Consider the following 19,193-nt stretch of genomic DNA (forward strand, 5'->3'; position numbering starts at 1 on the left):
CCAAATTAGCAGTATTAAATCCTGATTTGCTAACACTGTGTCAGATTGGACCATCTACCACAGATGGAGGACCTGTAACTTCCTAGCGTTTGCTGTTCTGACTCCTGACATCCCTCACTATTGTCCAGTGTTGGCCACAGCTGCTGAGAATTGTGTTTCAGCAACTGTTTGAAGGTCCTCACCCCAAATCGCCCCTCTGATTGAATGGCTAACCATAGTGACATCCCTCTGATTGTTCGAAGCATTCATCGCACAATCTGGTTTGTCAATCTTCAAAGCTTAACAGGAGTAGTAGTAAATAATTAGTATTTTATTCTAGTCCCAATGAAATACAATTCCCTCATCTCTCCTGTTTTGTTGATTGCTTTTCGCCTTCATGTCCAAGGAAGCCCAAGTGGGACTTTGTATTAACAATGCAGAGCAGGCTGGGGTCATACAGTGTGTCTGAATATGACACACACCCAAGCACCTGCCGATACTGGAAGTAACTCCCTTACACCACTTGTTCAGGGGAAGCCCAAGAGAGCCACGATCAATCGTTTAAATCTGAATCATTAAACATCCATTAATGGATGTTTCCTGAAGGAAGACGGTTGTCACGGGGAGAGAAATCTGTAAATGGTGTGGAAAATCTGATTATGTTCTTCGCAAAATGCCAGCCTCCAGAGATTCCACCACCGATCTCTTCACATAAGCTGTGAACAATGGAGGCCATTCTCTCCTTGACAGAAGCCCGCCATTTTCATTCACGCAGAGTTCTTGGATGTCATACCATCTGAAGACAGCTTTTCCTAAACTTGGGGTCCTCCAGATCTATTAGAGTTAAATTTCAGAGGACTTTTCGGCTAGAAGTTCCGGTTCAAAATGCTTAAGGGGCACCAGATTGAAGAAAGTAGGCAAAATCCAAGATTCCCAGTTGTATTGTCTTGCAAGGATCTTTGTAAAGGAGGTCAACATTTCTGTGAGCAGGGAAATCCAGTCCCAGGGGCCAATGGATCTACATTCAGTGCTCTTTTGTGATCCTTTCAAACACACTCTTGACTAATCCTTAAATGTACACATATTGAGGGTGATGAACAGCACTATGAATCACCCTCACAATAGCAAACCCCCAAAACACACACAGTGCCTTTGGCTTTCCCTGAATAATTATCAGTGGGGTCCTTGGTTAGTTGTTTTCTTGCAGACGTTTCATGACCCAGCTAGGTCACCTCATCCTTGCTAGAAGGGAATGGGATTTGCCCTTGTAGCATTGATGAGGTTTCCTAGTCTACTAATCCCAAAGGTGCTTTTTCAACTTTGTTTTTCTTTGAAGACATTTCACTTCTCATCTAAGAAGCTTCTTCCCTTCTGACTTCAGAAGAAGCTTCTTGGATGAGAAGCTTCTTCTGAAGTCAGAACGGAAGAAGCTTCTTGGGTGAGAAGCGAAAATGTCTTCAAGGAAGAACAAAGAAAGCCCAGTTGACTTTTGAAAAAGTACTTTGGGATAACCATGACCTGGGGATGACTGGGAATCTCCATAGACATTTAGTTTGGCAATGAAACATCTGCAAGAAAACCACCAAGCTCAGAGAGCATCAAGGACCCCAAAGTTCTGAGCTACAAATATTCTTATCAGTACAAGAATCAGCAGCCAAGCAATTTATCTGTTCACAACTTGAGCCAAGAAATAGTGAGGGTCGTCGTTTCATGAGTCCAGCTGGGATTCTACAAGTCATTCCCAAGCACCCTGCAGATACAAAATTGATGGGATTCTGCTCCCTAAGGAAAAAAAAAATACCATTATGATTAGATGCTGCTTATGCTTGGCCTTTAGTTCTTAGAAACATTTTTTCTGCCCAGTTCTCCTTTCCACAGGATTGTAGAGAACCGAGCAAAATATTTGTAAACTGGGTTGTTTTTTTTTACAACCGGTTCGTAGCGATTCCTTGATTTCATTTTACTTTGAAGGGGAGCCCTGAAAAACCAGCAAGGGCTGTTGTTTTTATTTGTTTCCATAGCTTAACGAGTCTGCAGCGTTCCAATTTCATGTAATGCTATGGGTGTGCGTGGGGATGCACATGAAAAGAATAATGTATTGGCTGAATACCACCTCTGCTTGTACTTTCCAAAGACATAAGTGCGTGCATCAGTAAATTTTCACACACAAAATACAGAGAAATGTCATCCTTTAGACCTCCCTGTTTGCAATAGGAATCCAGCTAAATTCCAAAAGACCCTTTCTCCTAAATCATAGGTCAAAGTTCACTTGACTTTCAGCTAGTGTAGAGGTGATGAAAGATAGTGTGTCCTTTACTATTTCTTTTTTAAAAAATATCCCTTTCCTACGGTTTGTAACAGTCTTTGTTGGGTGAAAAATTAAATATTGTTACAGCTATATTGCCAAGGGTAAGTGTGATGTTGTGTGATATAGGTGGTGTCAAAATTGAATAAATGTTTGTTTCTGCTTAAGTTGTAAAGGAGTTCTCTCACACATGCATACACCATCCCTCCCTTCCTCCATCCATTAATTCTGTTTTTTACAAGCATGTATACATTGCCGGATGGAAATAAGACCAGTTGCAATTGTTCTGTTGGACCCATGGAAATCAATAAACACATGAGTGAAAAACCTCCTGCCTTGACCATTTTTATGTCTACAACAGTAAAAACTAAACTATTTCCATATGCACCCGCTATTTTTAAGCGCGGAGGGTATGATGATCGTGCCTCGCACATATTTGCAGGAAAAGGAAATTGGTGAAAATTACTTTCCATTAGAAAGGAAATTGCTTTGGGCTGTAACTCAAGATTTTCTGCTTATTACAAAGAGCTCTATATGCTAGGAAAAGTGCCGTGATTTCATATCACGATGTCTTCAGTGCCGCTGGGATGCCGGGTCTTTTACTGAGAAGAGCCTGGAAGAAGAGCAAAAGCATTGGACTTGAAATAAATTCACAGCAGGGTGTACAACACTTCGGAGTAGTGCACAAAACTTTGCTTTGCCAAGCTAATATTTTGCTTTTTGTACAAAACTACAGGTATTCTCTTTCTTTGCCTTATCCTAGAGATCAGGCACTTTCTGTTTTGGTTCTCAATTATCTATCTATCTATCTATCTATCTATCTATCTATCTATCTATCTATCTATCTATCTATCTATCTATCTATCTATCTATCAATATCTCATCTATCATCCATATCATCTGTCATCTATATATCTATCTATCTATCCTATCAATATCTCATGTATCATCTGTCTATCATCCATATCATCTGTCATCTCTCTCTCTCTCATCTGTCTATCTATCTATCTATCTATCTATCTATCTATCTATCTATCTATCTATCTATCTATCTATCTATTTTATTGGTTGCCCATCTTACCATAAGGCAACTAATTATTCCCAATTCTTGCCTTATCTAGGAGCCCAGTACCTGTTAGACACTTGAAACACATAGTCCTTCATTTATAACTCAAAGCACTGAAAAAAGTGGTCATCAGTCTTGAACCCCTTTGGGCCCACAAGGAATCTCATGCAAATCACCTTGAATTCCATGTACCCCCAACTTGCTTTGACCATCTGCAGTTCAGATACTTGTGGAAAGTTTTAGCATGCAATAAGCCTGTAGTCATTTGAACCACCTTGCTTCCTAATTTATTGCTCCTGACACCGTCTAGCTGATTGGGAAAAGAGCAGGTGAACTAAGCAGATGGAATCAGAAAGAAGAAGGAGAAACAATAGTTCTAAATTCCCTCCCATTGACCAAAGTTCCCATCCCATCAGTTGGACAAGGGTGAAAGAGAAAGTGGGTGTATAAAATGTGGATAATCGTACGAAAAAGGAGATGTCCTCAGAAGCAACATACATTCACATTCCTGCAGGTTTACAGGTAGTCCTTGACTTACAGTGATTTGTTTAGTGACCATTCAAGGTTACAACAGCACTCAAAAAAGTGACATGACTCTTTTTCACACGGCTGTTGCGGTATTCCGGTGGTCACGCGATCAAAACACAGACGCTTGGCAACTGACTCATATTTATGACCACTTGCTGTGTACCCAGGGTCCTGACAAGCAAAAGTTAAAGGGGGGGGAAGCCAGTTTCACTTAACAACCAGGTTACTAACTTAACAAGTGCAATGGCAAGAAAAGTTGTCAAATGGGGCAAAACTCCACAAACGTCTCACTTAGCAACATAAAATTTGGGGCTCAGTTGTGGTCGTAAGTCGAGGGCTACCCTGTAATGAAATCTGTAGGGTAGGAATTGGATTGATTGAACACTGAAATGAAATGTGGAGGACACCGAGAAGTTGCATTCCAGTTACAAACGCTTGGCCAACTGCGTGTTACAATCCAATTTCCATCTGCAGAGTCACTGGGGGAGAACTTGGGTTGGCTACGGCTGGCCAATTTTTTATTTTTTTTAAAGGCAAAATTAATACTGATGTTGATGCCTCTCCTAATCAGAGGTGGCAAAGGCCTCTGTGGTCACACAGTACTTCCCCTTCATTTGTTTATGTGGAACAAAATAGCTCCTGCTGAGCAGAGTTAGGAAACAAACCACCCACAGAGACACTCTAATTATCACCAAAGGAAACAAGCTTTTGATCTGCGGAAGATGATATTTCTATCTTTTTTTTCCAAGGAGACTGGTGGTTGTAAATAGTTCTTAAAGCAGGGGTGTCTAACCTTGGCAACTTGAAAACCTGTGGACTTCAACTCCCAGAATTCCTCAGCCAGCCATGCTGGCTGGCTGGGGAATTCTGAAAGTTGGAAGTCCACAAGACTTTGAAGTTCCAAAATTGGACACCCTCATCTTAAAGTATGGAAGACTGGGGAAGTATTTCTTAAAGGGGGGGTTATGTTTGTCGCTTCCAACTATGAATGGAGACCACTTGATGGTTGGTGGTGGCTTGAGAAGAATGAATTGACCCTCAGGGGGATCACACCCACCTGTGGTTAATATATGTGACCATCAGTCGTCACATATATTGACCTTAGTGAAAAGGGTGTGTTCAGATGAATCTACTTCTCTCTCTCTCTCTTCATCACTCCTGGAAGCTTGCAACCATAAGGACATCCAGAGAGTCATAAAACATTAAAACGCAACATTTAATAACAACGTTGGTATCCTCCATGGCCGAGGGTGGACTTTCCATAAATTGTGATAAGTATGCTGTTTCTTAGGACTTTGGAAACCTACTTGCAGTGATTAAGTTTGGTTGATTCTAGAATTACATTTAGATTACTTCGGTTGATTGCTTTTCCTGCTGAATGTTTAAATTCCAGGGTTTTTTTTTTTTAATATTGGACTCTTTAAATGGTGGAATACCTGAAAACAAGAGAAGAGAAAGAACTAGAGAAAAATCACACATACGAAGACATGCAAACAGAAGTGGAACGACTGTGGCAAAAGAAAGCAAAGATAGTACCAATAGGGATAGGCACCTTGGCTGCAATCCCAAAACATCTGGAGGATCCCTTGAACGCCATCGGCACTGACCAAATCACCACCAGTCAATTGCAAAAGGCAGCTTTACTAGGAATAGCTTACATCCTGCCTCTATGGTGTATACTGCTTTTATGGATACCTTTAATACCATCAAACACCATCTGCCTACCCCAGGTCTCTAGGAAGGACTAGATAGGTGAATAAAAATGCCAAAGCCAGTCTAAACATCTGGTTGACTGTATGATGAACCATGATAATGAGGAGGAGGAGGAGGAAGAGGTGGTGGCGCTGAAGTCCTTTTGCTCCTTCTAACGAAAAAGAAGTCAATCAATAATCAGAATAGAGCTGGAAGAGACCTTGGAGGTCTTCTAATCCACCCCCTTGCTCAAGCAGGAGACCCTATACCCTTTCAGATTGTATTTATTGCAAAGAGGTGTGGGAGTTACAACTTGGGCTGTCAGGAAAAGCTGGCCCAAACATTGATCCAGAATCGCAAGACAGACTGGATGCCCCTGAATCAGATCGGATCATTTAGATCCAGCCGAACGTCTGCCAAAATTGCTTCCCCCAAACTCTTCCAAAAAAATCAATTTTGAAACTTTGGAAACCCACACGAGTCTGGCATCTCATCTGACCCCCTGATCTTTGCTGCAGGGCATCTGAAGAGGCGTCGGGGAATCCTGATGTTCCAGAGAATTTGGGGGCCCGGCGTGCCCCCGTGATCAGCTGCGAAAGACCTTCGAAGGCCTTTGCTTTAACAGCTCTGCAGGCTCTTCCTGGCGAATTAGTACAAAGAGACTCTCTCTCCTGCCAAATTGCCCAACTGGGTCAGGCCTTCACAAAAGAGCCGGTAATTTCTTCTCATAAGCTGCCGGCCGCATTGTGCAAAAACCTCTTTTGTTGTGGTTTCTTTCTGTCACAGGAACAGCCAGGCATCAAATTTTAATTCCCCCCATTGAATGTGCAGAGAGAGACAAGCCCCCTCTTTCTATTTTTCCAACACATCCTGCAAAACATACCGCCTTTGCGGAGCGATCAGATGAACTCCGGCTTTTGTTAACGGCAACAACAAAACAAAAGGGGGCCGAGAGCAAAGGTATAAGGTTCAATTCCGAGAAGCCATGAAATAATTTTCCGTCCCTGCCATTTGATCTTGATGTGCATTGTGGCTCTAGGAGGGCCTTTTCCAGGCTTTTTGAAGTACTTTAGAAGATAGGCTTCCTTCACAAATATATATTTATAAGAGGATGATCCCACGGTGCAGATTCTTCTTCATTCAGACAATCGTGGGCTAGCATGAGTTAGATTGGTGACCCAATCTTTTGCACGGGGAACTTTGTATTCCTTGGAAGAAGAGGGGGTCAATCTATTCTCCAAAGCCCCTGAAGGCAGAAAAAAGAAATAAGGGATGAAAACTTAAATCAGGAAAAGAAGCAACCTAGGATTAAAGAGAAATTTCATGACCGTGAGAGCAATTGATCAGTGGAACGGCTTGCCTTCAGAAGTTGTGGGTGCTCCATCACTGGAGGTCTTCGAGAAGAAACTGGACAGCCATTTGTCTGAAATGGTATAGGACTGCCTGCTTGAGCAGGGGGTTGGACTAGAAGACCTTCAAGGTCCCTTCCAACTCTTCTGTTATTTGAAAATTACAGGGGAAGTTAACTGGGCCACAGCAAAAATCCCATTGGAGGTGGGATTAACCTTTAATCTATAGTCAGTGCATATATATGTAAAAAAATATTATTCTGCATTTAAAAGTTGGGGAGAAAGGGAGGACATGATATGCTTTGATCTGTCATTCTCGCCCAACTTTCGTTCTCATAATCTCAAAGTTAGGATGGCAATGTTGTGTAGGAGACGAGCAGGCAGAGCTGGAGGGTGGCGTTAAATGTGTCATCAGTTTAGAATATTTGCATTGAATTCCACTGGCCATTATCTATGCCAGTTCAGTGCTGACCTTAGTTGACCAGATTCTTATGTATAGGCTTCAATAAGTGATTTATGCTGCAACCTGTATGACTGGATGACTGGCCCTGATTCTTTGAGCCTGATCTGGATTTAGGATCTGCTTTGCATGGAGCTGCCTTGAGGACTATTCAACAGCTGGAGTTGAGACAAATTGTAACAGCCTGCTTGTTAGTCACTCAGAGAATACTGGCATTGCTGGTCTGGTTTCTGATAAGTCTTTGGTTGCCACTGAGTTGACCTCTATGTCTTGCTTCTCTGAAGGTCACTGTCAGAATTTCATCTGACAGAATTTCATCTCTAGTTATCGACTATGGAAAACCCCATTTCTGCCCTCTCTGGATTCTGTCATACTACGAAGGGAAAGGGGGATGAGCAAAGGGGTTTTATGGCTCTTGCTTCCTTAGTTACAACTTCAAAGGGACTGAATGTGGATCCCACCAAGAGGACTGACCATAACAATATGGCCATCACCTTTCATGTACTCCTCTCTGAAGTCTCCCTTCCGCCGACGTGAGGAAAAGGGGGTGGAAATGTAACGCCTGGGATTGTCGCTGGAAGGACGGTGGGGTGGGGCTGCTTGGGAACACTTAAAACCTTGAATGGTAGGGGTGGCCCTCAGGTCCTGTCTAGAACGCCTGCAACCATCTTCTCTTAATAAAGATGCCTGTTGGAAATATTCCAAGAGTTCTGTCTTCTTAAGATGCAAAGTGGGGTGGGTCCTTAGAGTCACCTCCTACAGGATCATCTCCTACAAGCTGAACTGTCCTTCCTTGTCTGAACGTCCTGGGAAGGGAAACTTAAGATCCTTCTCTTCAAGAGATTAGTGCAGGAGAGCCAAAGACATTATTTCTGATTTGGACTAGCCTGTTGAGGTCCAGTTGATGCTCATCTTGGGACCTTTTCAAATAGCTATTTAAAATGGTTGCTTTGGGAGGTGAGATTGTTGCTATCCAACTGGAAATCAATACAGGATACTATTACCCTGTCTTCAAATTAAATTAAACTAAACTAAATTATATGCCACATGATATCCAACGATTCTGGGCTGTTAAGCTTTTATTTCAAAAATATGGCAACCACTGGGAGAAGCTCCTGGGATGAGGCTGTCTACAAAAGCGGTAATTAAATTAGGTTGAAGACAAACTTTGCTGAAGCAGAAGAGTTCAGAGAGAGTTTAGTATCTTTATCCAACTGTACACTCATCCACAAATATGTGCCAAAAAGAAACAAATGCACGCACCACTATTTAGAGTGGTAAGATGGAAATTTTCATGGTACACTCCTTCCTTCAGGATGGACTTTCCCCTCCCAGTCCCAAATCACATTTGAGATGGAAAGAAAATACATCTCAATCTTTGGAATTGTCTGCTGCCACATCTTCCAGTGATGAGCCTGGTTCTGTAAGTGTCCAGTGGATGAAGGGTCTGCCACGCCCTTGCGGGGGGGTCTGGCTCAATGCAGATTGCCCAAGAATGTCACTTGCCATCCCCTCCCTCAGCAATTCTTCCTGGGATCTCTGCACCTTGCTGAAGGGTGCGACTCATGAACAAGTAACAATATGCTGAATGCAACAAGAAGATTTGATCCTTGTTGTTCGTAGTCAAAATCACAAAACTGCATCTCACTTACTATGGCCGTGTCCTGTGGGGGAATTCACTGAAGAAAGTGATTATGTTTGGAAGAGTTAGCAGTAAAAGGATACCAGGCTATCAAAGAACACGGTTTCTGGACACCATCAAAGCTGACACCAGCCACAGCATAGGACAGTGATGGCGAACCTTTTAGAGACCGAGTGCCCAAAAACTGCCTTCGCTCCCACCCACCCACAGGGCCACCCACCACCTTCACGGCCCACCACAGCAGATTGCCCAGGCAGCCCATCAGCACAATGGCGGCCATGCCCTCCGCCCGCGCCCTGCAGCATCATCTGCAAGCGACGGGGTGCGAGAGTGGAGTCTTGTCCCGGCTGCCCGGCTGCCATGTCCTTGGCTGTGCTGCTCCGCGCGGGTCACATTCGTGGGTGACTCTCCTCCGAGGGGTGAGCAGAGGCCCACGGGGGGAGGGGAGGGCGACGGCGTGCATGTCCACAGAGAGGGCTCTGAATGCTCTCTATGGCACACGTGCCATAGGTTCGCTACCACTGGCATAGGACAACTCAAAGAAGCGTGCAAGATTGGAAGACGTGGAGACACCTGGCCCATAAACTCTCCAAATGTCGGACGCGACTGAATGGATAACATCATTATATCGTCATGCTCATACTCAGCAGAGGGAGTATTTAAGTTCCCGTGGGAGCAATGGGTCTCTTGCTAGAAGCAACTCCAGCATCTGGCTTGTCTATTGTGACCCTTGGAATCTAGTTATTTACGGCCCCACCTTGTTGACACTAGCTCACTGATCTGATATCGTAAATCTCCGGCTTAACTTTCTACCACTCAGCTTGGAAAGTTACCTTGTCCATCTAAGTCTTATCTACAGAAAATGCTTCTTTCCTTCCGCCTCGCCTTGCACATTCAGACCTGCAAGACTCCTGCAATCTTATCATTACAAATAGTATTAGCGTGAGGGTGAAGGTTCGTTCTCTGAGCTTGCGGGTTTGGTTTCCAGATGTTTCGTTACCAGGCTAGGTAACAGCTTCAGCGGAGTTTAGGGGATGTCCGTGTTCTTCTGTTTATAAGGGCTTCAGGTGTGGGTGTGTTGAGTGAGGGTCTTGCGATGGACCTTGTGATGGGGAGGTCCACCTCAGGTCAGGGTGATTGGGAGGTGAACTGCTGATGGGGGGAGGGGCTTGGGTGGGTTGGTTGAGGGTCGGTGGTGTCTCTGGTTGGCTGTGCAGTTGATTTGGAGTCTGAGGGGTTTGTAGGCTGGTTGTAGGTCGATGTGTCTGTTGATGGAATTGCTTCTGGAGGGCCAGGCTAGTATTAGCATTAGCTTTGGTTTCCTGGTCTGGCTGACAATGAGAGATTCCCCAGTGGTCCCAATTAGACATCCCGAAAAAAGATAACAGCAAGATGCATATCCAAACCACACTCCCTTCTAGCATGGATGAGGCCACCTAGTTTGGTAATGAAACGTCTGCAAGAAAACCACCAAGCTCAGAGAGCACCAAGGACCCCACAGTTCTCCTCCTCCTCCTTCTCTTTCTCTCCTTCCTCCTCTTTGCCAACCCTACTCCCTTCTAGCACTGATGAGGCCACCTAGTTTGGTAATGAAACATCTGCAAGAAAACCACCAAGCTCAGAGAGCACCAAGGACCCCATAGTTCTCCTCTTCCTCCTTCTCTTTCTCTCCTTCCTCCTCTTTGCCAACCCTACTCCCTTCTAGCACTGATGAGGCCACCTAGTTTGGTAATGAAACATCTGCAAGAAAACCACCAAGCTCAGAGAGCACCAAGGAGTCTTATACTCACCACACTAGCCAGGAAGCTTTGGTATCTTCTTGGCCTACTAACACTTTTAAAAAAGCCTTGAGAACCAACAATATTACGATAATGAATTTAGATGTGGAGCCGGTGCTCTGAGCTTGATTGTCCGCTTGCAGACATTTCATTATTCAAACGTCTGCCAACAAATAATAAAACTCAGAGAGCCCCCAAGAACTCTGCAGTTCAACCCTGCGCTGCAGATATTCTCTTCTGTTGGAATTTGGATGCATTAATTGAAGCGGACGGAGTAGTAACGTTATTAAACTGCTTTCTTTCCGCCACGCCGATATTGCATGACGAAATTAAATAAACAGGACCGGGGAGGTAGCGATTTCTCCAGAAAGGAACGGCAAAAAGCAAAAGAGAGATAATTCATTTTGCCGTGTCGTCGGTTACGTTTTCCCTCCTTTGCTTTTTTCAAAAAACATTATCCTAAAATCAATACCGTTTGCATTATTCAGATGTCTCATTCCTGGCTGCCAAAAGACGGGAAGGTTAAAATGACAAAGAGGTCTCGTCTCTACAGATTATTCACGGTCTCTTCTCATTATCTTCTGTTAAATAGGGCTTTGTAAAATCAATATCACAGAAACCTTTTGCTTTTCTTTCTTAGCCCTTCTCTCCTTTGGTGGGGAAGGAGAGGAGAGAAATTTTTATTTGATCTGTGATACATAAATGCATTTCAAGGACTAATCATGCTCCATCTTTGGAAGGGGTAGAATCAAATCCTGCGTTGGCAGAACTGAATGCTGAACTGTTTCACCAGCTCAAATATTATGCTCGGGGGTCCCAGAGCTACCAGGCAATCTATGCCCCTTCCTTGCACCCGGGAAAAAATTCACCATCCTCTTCTTCTCTCGCTCACTTTTATCACTTTCTGCCCCCCACCCACCAGCATGCAACATCATAAAATTAAATACATAAAATGGCAAGCGCCACTGTAGGATCTTGGAAGCCGTAGCTCCGTTCAGAGATCGTAAAACTCACCCAGCTAAAGACGGTTAGATCTGGCTGGGTCAAGGCATTTGTCTATGGGAGGCTCAGAAGCCGTTGCCCCCCTTTCCCCCCCCCACCCAGATCCACACTCAGATGCTCAAAAGGCCAGCAATGGATTCTGACATCATCTCTGCGTAGGGCACAGAGGTACATCTCCAACTCTGAGGGCCATCTGGGGTCTTTAAGGTACAGCTCCCAGACCTCCAGAAGTTGCTATCAAATTGAAATTATGAAATAGGTGACTAAAGGGTAACCAGGTGAAGGAGGAGTCTCCTGGCACTTGAATTTCGTGCTTGGTGACTTTGTGACACAATCATGGAGTTTGTTTGGCCGCAATAAGTAAGTAGTTTGAAATATCTACTGTCTGTCTGTCTATCTATCTGTCTATCATCTGTCTATCTACTATCATCTATTATCCGTCATCTATCTATCTATCTATCTATCTATCTATCTATCTATCTATCTATCTATCTATCTATCTATCTATCCATCCATCCATCCATCCATCCATCCATCCATCCATCCATCCATCTATCTATCTATCTATCTATCTATCTATCTATCTATCTATCTATCATCTCTATTTCTATATCTATCTATCAATCAATCCATCCATCTATCCATCCATCTCAGGATAATGTTGCAGTATCCAATCTGAGTCGGTCACCGAGACCAAAGTTTTTTTCTTACAAGCTTTTGGGCTCATGCTGAAGCCCATCATCATTAGGGAACTTCTCTCTCTCTCCAGAATATGTGCACTGGGCTGTACTACACATTATATATAGTTGCTGGTTGTGTGTAGCTTTTATTTGTTAATTAGAAGGTTGATGGGGTTTTGCAAGTCTAAAAGTACACATCTCCCGCCATCTCTTTTACAGCCTGAGAAGGTTATGGATGGAAACTAATCAAAGAGAGAAGCAACCTAGAACTAAGGAGAAATTTCCAGACAGTTAGAACAATTAACCAGTGGAATGACTTGCCTCCAGTAGTTATGGGTGCTCCATTACTGGAGGCTTTTAAGAAAAGATTGGACAGCCATTTGTCTGAAATGGTCTCCTGATTGAGCAGGGGGTTGGACTAGAAGACCTCCAAGATTTTTTACAATTCTGTTAATCTGTTGTGGTAGGGAGGGTCTCTTCTGAGCCCTTTAGCCCTCCCATTATGGATCTGCAGGCTAGGTACTCTCTTATCCAACCCTTCCTTAAGCAACATTTCTTCACTTCTCAAGGTCTTTTTCACATACTATCCTAAGAAGAGACCATTGGCCCATTTCTCCTTGGTTTGTCTTTTTCATTTTCTTTTCCAAAAGACTGTTCAAACTTGAGCACCCATCAGAGGTTTCCTGAGCATGTCGACACTTCTTCATTATTTCTCCAGAGACTGCTAGGGCTGTGATCCCACTGTCATTCCCCAGTTCAGTGCGGCATTAAAGGAAACGATGTAGGACAAGGCCAATGACAAGGAAATCTTTGGAAGCCAAGGTGCCAATTTGGGTTTCTCTGCTCCCACTCTTGCAGAAAGAGCTTGTGAAAAATGAGACGGGCCCGGTCTGTTGGCTTCTAGAGGTCAAGTTCTTCTCGACGAATCCACGTGGCAGACAAAAGTACAATCTATTTTCTTCCTTCTCCCTCTCTCCCACCCCCAATAAGACTGACAGATTCAGCTGCAACAGCAGATGGAAAAATCCAATTTCTTGGCTAGTCAAGGAAAAGAACAAGAACATCTCCACAGCAGGCTCAATAACTGAAGTCAAAAGCAAGGATTCAAAGTTGACTGCCCATAGCTCTGTTGACTTAGAAACTCATCTCGGTGAGTCGAGTGAACTTCAAGAACATGACCTACCTAGACCTGCTCGTTTTCAGAAGTGTTCTAATTCAGCCTACACCATTCTCAACAGCACTCCCAAGAGACAAGAGAGACAATGCTGGTGTGGTGTTTTTTTCCAGCCATAGGCATTTTTGCTATTCCCAGTGAATTAGATATTTCGTCTGATTTATTTGATTCCCGGGGATAAAAATAGAAGACACCTCAATAGCTTTGGGTCAAAGATTACACCCCATTTTTATTCTGGTCCTCTCTTGCTTTCTCCAACCTTTTGGGGGCCAACCACCATGAAGGCATATATGTAACTGGTTGCAACGTTGCTTCCTCTTGGCAAGTCCTTTTTTTAAAAAAACACAGCCTCAGCTTTTACAGGGAATACTGCAATTTCTACTCAGAAATACACTCGAGGGTGTGTGTTTTCCCTCCTCTCCTTTTCACAGCAGGAAGACAGCTTCTTTGCACTCACAGAAGAACTAGCAAACTCAAGGGACCTCAGCCAGAGATCAGAAAGACACCACTGCAGTCATTAGATGTGTCAGTTACAAGGAGAATCCACCTATCTAAAATTGTGTGTATTAAAGTCCCAAGTCTACTGTTGTTCAGTGTTCTATTCTATTCTATTCTATTCTATTCTATTCTATTCTATTCTATTCTATTCTATTCTATTCTATTCCTATCCCTATTCTATTCTATTCTATTCTATTCTATTCTATTCTATTCTATTCTATTCCATTCCATTCCATTCTCCATTGCATCTATTCTATTCTATTCTATTCTATTCTATTCTATTCTATTCTATTCTATTCTATTCTATTCTATTCTATTCTATTCCTATCCCATTCTATTCTATTCTATTCTATTCTATTCTATTCTATTCTATTCTATTCTATTCTCCATTGCATCTATTCTATTCTATTCTATTCTATTCTATTCTATTCTATTCTATTCCATTCCATTCCATTCCATTCCATCCTATCCTAATTCCCGTGAAATGGTCGATCAACCCCAAATGGGGTCCCGACCCACAGGTTGAGAACCACTGTTCTACAATGTCCTTTCTGCTCATCTTTATTCTTCAGGAAGTTCTGAGAAGAGCTGGACAGAAATCAGCCAACTTTATGGATTACAAAATGGCTTCCAAGCTCCTGCAATAACAACAACAACAACAAAAATCTAGATAGTATTCAAGCAGATGGAATCTCCTGCTCCAGGCTAGCAATTTTAGGCAAACCCTGCAAATTGTTTGGGTTGCTTCATATCTTTGTGCACAGTCATCCAAGAGGAATGGGGCAAATTATCAGTCTTATACACACACACACACACACACACACACACACACACACACCCTTTAACCTGCCAGACGAGGTACAAATTCTCGGCGAAGACGTCTTATCTTTTGGGAGTCTTCTCCATTTCCCCAAGTAGCCCAAACTTTCAGAGTTGGTAAAGCCGAGATTTGATTCATCTTGCAAAGACAGAAGGAGATGGAGAGGATAGTGTCCTTGAGACATCTGTTGTATTTACGGTCAGACAAGCAGAGCAAAACCAACGTCTTGAAGAATGGCTCCAAGCTTCAGAAAAACTGCAGCTCTTTTTTTTTTTGAACTGTGTTTGCCCTGCACAGCAAATCACAAACAAACCAACTAACGTTAGCCTTATGCACCCTGTCAGAAGGTCACAAAATTCAACACGTGTAGTTAGATGATGGTTCAGTGTGCCATGCACACCCAGAAAATTAGACTTGGTAAACCATAATTCAGTTAAACACAGCTCTTGTGTGTGTGTGTGTGTATGTGCAAATACAATCTTTTCCTTGTTTTTTCCCCCCTCTCTCGTTTCCAACAGGTTTGAATTGGTTTTGGTCCTTCGTTGCTAGCTGCTGCTATTTCAAAACACCCACAGTGCCCCGATGCAGAATTTTTTACAAGGATAGTGGGAAATTAAAAGTAGCAGGCCAACATCCCCTAAACCAGAGGTCCCCAACCTTTTGGGCACCAGGGACCGGTTCCATGGAGAAAGGTTTTTCCGTGGACCGGAGCGTGCATGGTTTTGTGTGCTGCCTGCATCCCATGGATGGGGCTTTGCTTGTTTGTGCGGACTGGTTGCTGGCATGCCGCGGCCCGGTGCTGATCCATGGTCCGGGGGTTGGGGACCCCTGCCCTAAACCAACCAGCTAATGCTTCGAGTCCCATTCTCCTCTCCACGTTCTCCAACAACTGATTTCACATAGCTTTTCCATGTTCCCCTGCAATGCAGCCCAAAACATTTTACTGCCTGCGTTGAAAGCAAACTGGCCCTCCCATCATTCCATTTACAAACACTGACATGGCCAGGAGCTGAATCCTAGTTCCATACTGCTGATATGTCACTATTCTTCTCCTCACCTGAAGGTGGTTCAGAAGTTGGCCAAGAGTTCACAGGTCAGAGTTGGCAGCTTTGTCACTACTCAATGGCTACCTTAAATGCCATCAACAACAGATCCGTAATTCATGGGAATGGCAGGAAGAAAAAAAAGCTACCGTTTACGGTTAGAAGCCACATTTGCACATTCATGCTAGCAGAAGGCAATTAACTGTTTCATTTGGCTGCATCCTTGTTGGCAATGAGGAATCTTGTCTAAGCAAGGCGGTCCTCTTCAGCCAAGTCTTTGTGTAGGAAATGAGTTTAGCTGGGCAAGCTTTGAAGGGTTCTGATTTACTACCCAGATCTGGTTGGAGAAACCTCACAGCCAGCATGCTAGCTCAGAAGATAGAAGGAAAAGTATCCAGAAACAACACGCTCCTGAATGCTAGAAGAGAGAAACCAGCTAGGACAGTGATGGCGAACCTTTTAGAGACCGAGTGCCCAAAAACTGGCCATGCCCCCGCTCCACCCCCTGCCCTGCCCCTGCTCCGCCCTCACCCGCCTGCCCGTAGGGCCACTCACCGCCTCCAGGGCCCACCGCAGATCCCCCAGCAGCGCCATGTTGGCCACGCCCTCTGCCCGCGCCCCGCAGCATCAACTGTGCGTGATAGGGCGTGAGGGCAGAGTCTTGTCTACGCTGCCTGGCTGCCGTGTCCTTGGCTGCGCTGCTCCACGTGGGCCATGCTCGAGGGCGACTCTCCTCCAGGGGGGCTGCTGGAGAGGAGGGGGTTGTGGGGGGAGGCAAGGCTGGGGCAACGGCACGTGTGCCCACAGAGAGGGCTCTGAGTGCTGCCTTTGGCACCTGTGCCATAGGTTCGCCACCACTGAGCTAGGATGTTCACCTGATGCCCTTCCCATCTGTCACCCGAGACAACCTGGAAGTCTGGAAAAATGGACGATAGTTTGAAAGTCTGACTTACTTTTAATATAATGTTTATTTTAATATTTTCAAGAAGAGACTGAACAGCCATTTGTCCGGAATAGGATCTCCTGACATGGGCAGGAGGCTGGACTAGAAGATCTCCACGGTCCCTTCCAACCCTATTATTCTATGTTCTATCAGGGAAGAAGTGGAAACTTCCCTACCGTGTGAAGAGGAGATGATGTGGGAAGATCAAAGAGTTTCTAATAAATTTACTGATAAATGCTGTGCTGAAGCCCCTGTATTCAGGGCTCAGGGTTCTGCAACTTAGCCCTCCCTCCCTTTAAAATAAATCGGATTGATAAGACTGTGCATATCTGGGTTTCTTTCTGGTGACTGCTAGGGACTCGATGCAAATCTTCACACTGAATAGAGCTTTCCTGACATTGTTCCTGAGCATGAAATGGTACTGCGCATAAAGGCCCAGTTTTTAAATATGCTTGCAACCAAACTCATAGCAAACAAAAATAAATAGCCTCCGGCCGAAAAGTCAAGAATGGAGGCAAATAATGCATTGGTCTGTCTTCAGGTTTTGGAAAGCCTACGGCAAAACCTTTGCTGAAATGTTGAGCTGGTTTGGATTCCAATTATTGATCAAGCACGGCCGGTAGCCCGCTGCCCACCTTTTCTAAGAAATGGAACATATCTGATGAAGTTACCATCCCAATTAAAGACAGTCAGATGGAGAAAATGAGAAAAATTTGTAATTGCTGACTTAACGTCAGCACCTGGATAAAGAGGTGTTTGGTTTTTTCTTTTCTTTCTTTCTTTCTTTCTTTCTTTCTTTCTTTCTTTCTTTCTTTCTTTTTTCTTTCTTTTCTTCCTTCCTCTTTCCTTCCTTCCTTTTATTTTACTTCCTTCCTCTTTCCTTCCTTCCTTTCTTTCTTTCTTTTTCTTTCTTTCTTCTTTCCTTCCTTCTTTTCCTTCCTTCCTCTTTCCTTCCTTTCTTTTTTATTTTCCTTCCTTCCTCTTTCCTTCCTTCCTTCCTTCTTTCCTTCCTTCCTCTTTCTTTCTTTCTTTCTTTCTTTCCTTCCTTCCTCTTTTTCCCCCTTCCTTCCTCTTTCCCTTCCTTCCTTTTTCTTTCTTTCTTTTTCTTTCTTTCTTTCTTTCTTTCTCTTTCCTTCCTTTCCTTCCTTCCTTTTTTCCCTTCCTTCCTCTTTCCTTTCCTTCCTTTTTTCTTTCTTCTTTCTTTCTCTTTCTTTCTTTCTTTCCTTCCTTCCTTCTTTCTTTCTTTCCTTTCCTCTCTGCTAAAAAGCCCTTATTTTCCTTTTTAAATTTGAGGGCACCACCCTTTAATTCTCATCTCTCTATATATAAAAATATTTTTTTTTAGCGTTTAGGATTGAATTAAGCCCTAGCAGTTCTATCAGGACCTTGAATTTGCTAGCTTGTCACCAAACGTTCCAAGGCGCACTGTAACCAACCTGGAGGTTATATTTATTACGGCTATCAAAAAAAAACAACCTAGCAGGATTGCTGCTGGATTAATTCACCTAGCATCTTCTTGTATACAGCTCTCCTGGGCCTCTGGAGATATAACTTGCAAAGCAGCTTTATTAGCAAAAGAGAGCGCTACTCTCTATCATTCTGATGTTCAGCATTTCAAAGCCATTTAAGTTAGTGGCTATCACTACATATTCTGATGGAGTTTCCCAGGTGAAAAAGCCATACCTTTTTCCCCCCCCCTTCTTCTTTCCAGCCTTATTCTAATGGTTTCCATTGAATTAAACTGGAAAAAAAAACCCCACTACAGATGCTCAAATTTCCTTCTTAACTTCTTATCTTGGAGAACCAATGACTTACAGAAAAATGTATGTGGAGTCTGTTTGGCTTCCTTTTACATCCCGTTCCTTTCAACCCAGAGTTAGTGACTATCACGACATGCTGGAATTGGGTATGTTTAGTTTAAAGAAGAGAAGGACGAGGGGGGACATGATAGCAGTGTTCCAGTATCTCAGGGGCTGCCATAAAGAAGAGGGAGTCAAGCTATTCTCCAAGGCGCCTGAGGGCAGGACGAGAAGCAACGGGTGGAAACTGATCAAGGAGAGAAGCAACTTAGAACTAAGGAGAAACTTACTGACAGTGAGAACAATTAACCAGTGGAACAACCTGCCTCCAGAAGCGGTGAATGCTCCAACACTGGAAGATTTTAAGAAGAGACTGGACAGCCGTTTGTCTGAAATGGTGTAAGGTTTCCTGCCTGAGCAGGGGGTTGGACTCGA

The sequence above is a fragment of the Protobothrops mucrosquamatus genome, unplaced genomic scaffold (assembly GCF_001527695.2).
Source record: "Protobothrops mucrosquamatus isolate PMUCROS unplaced genomic scaffold, P.Mucros_1.0 scaffold1776, whole genome shotgun sequence".
Lineage (NCBI taxonomy): Eukaryota > Metazoa > Chordata > Lepidosauria > Squamata > Viperidae > Protobothrops > Protobothrops mucrosquamatus.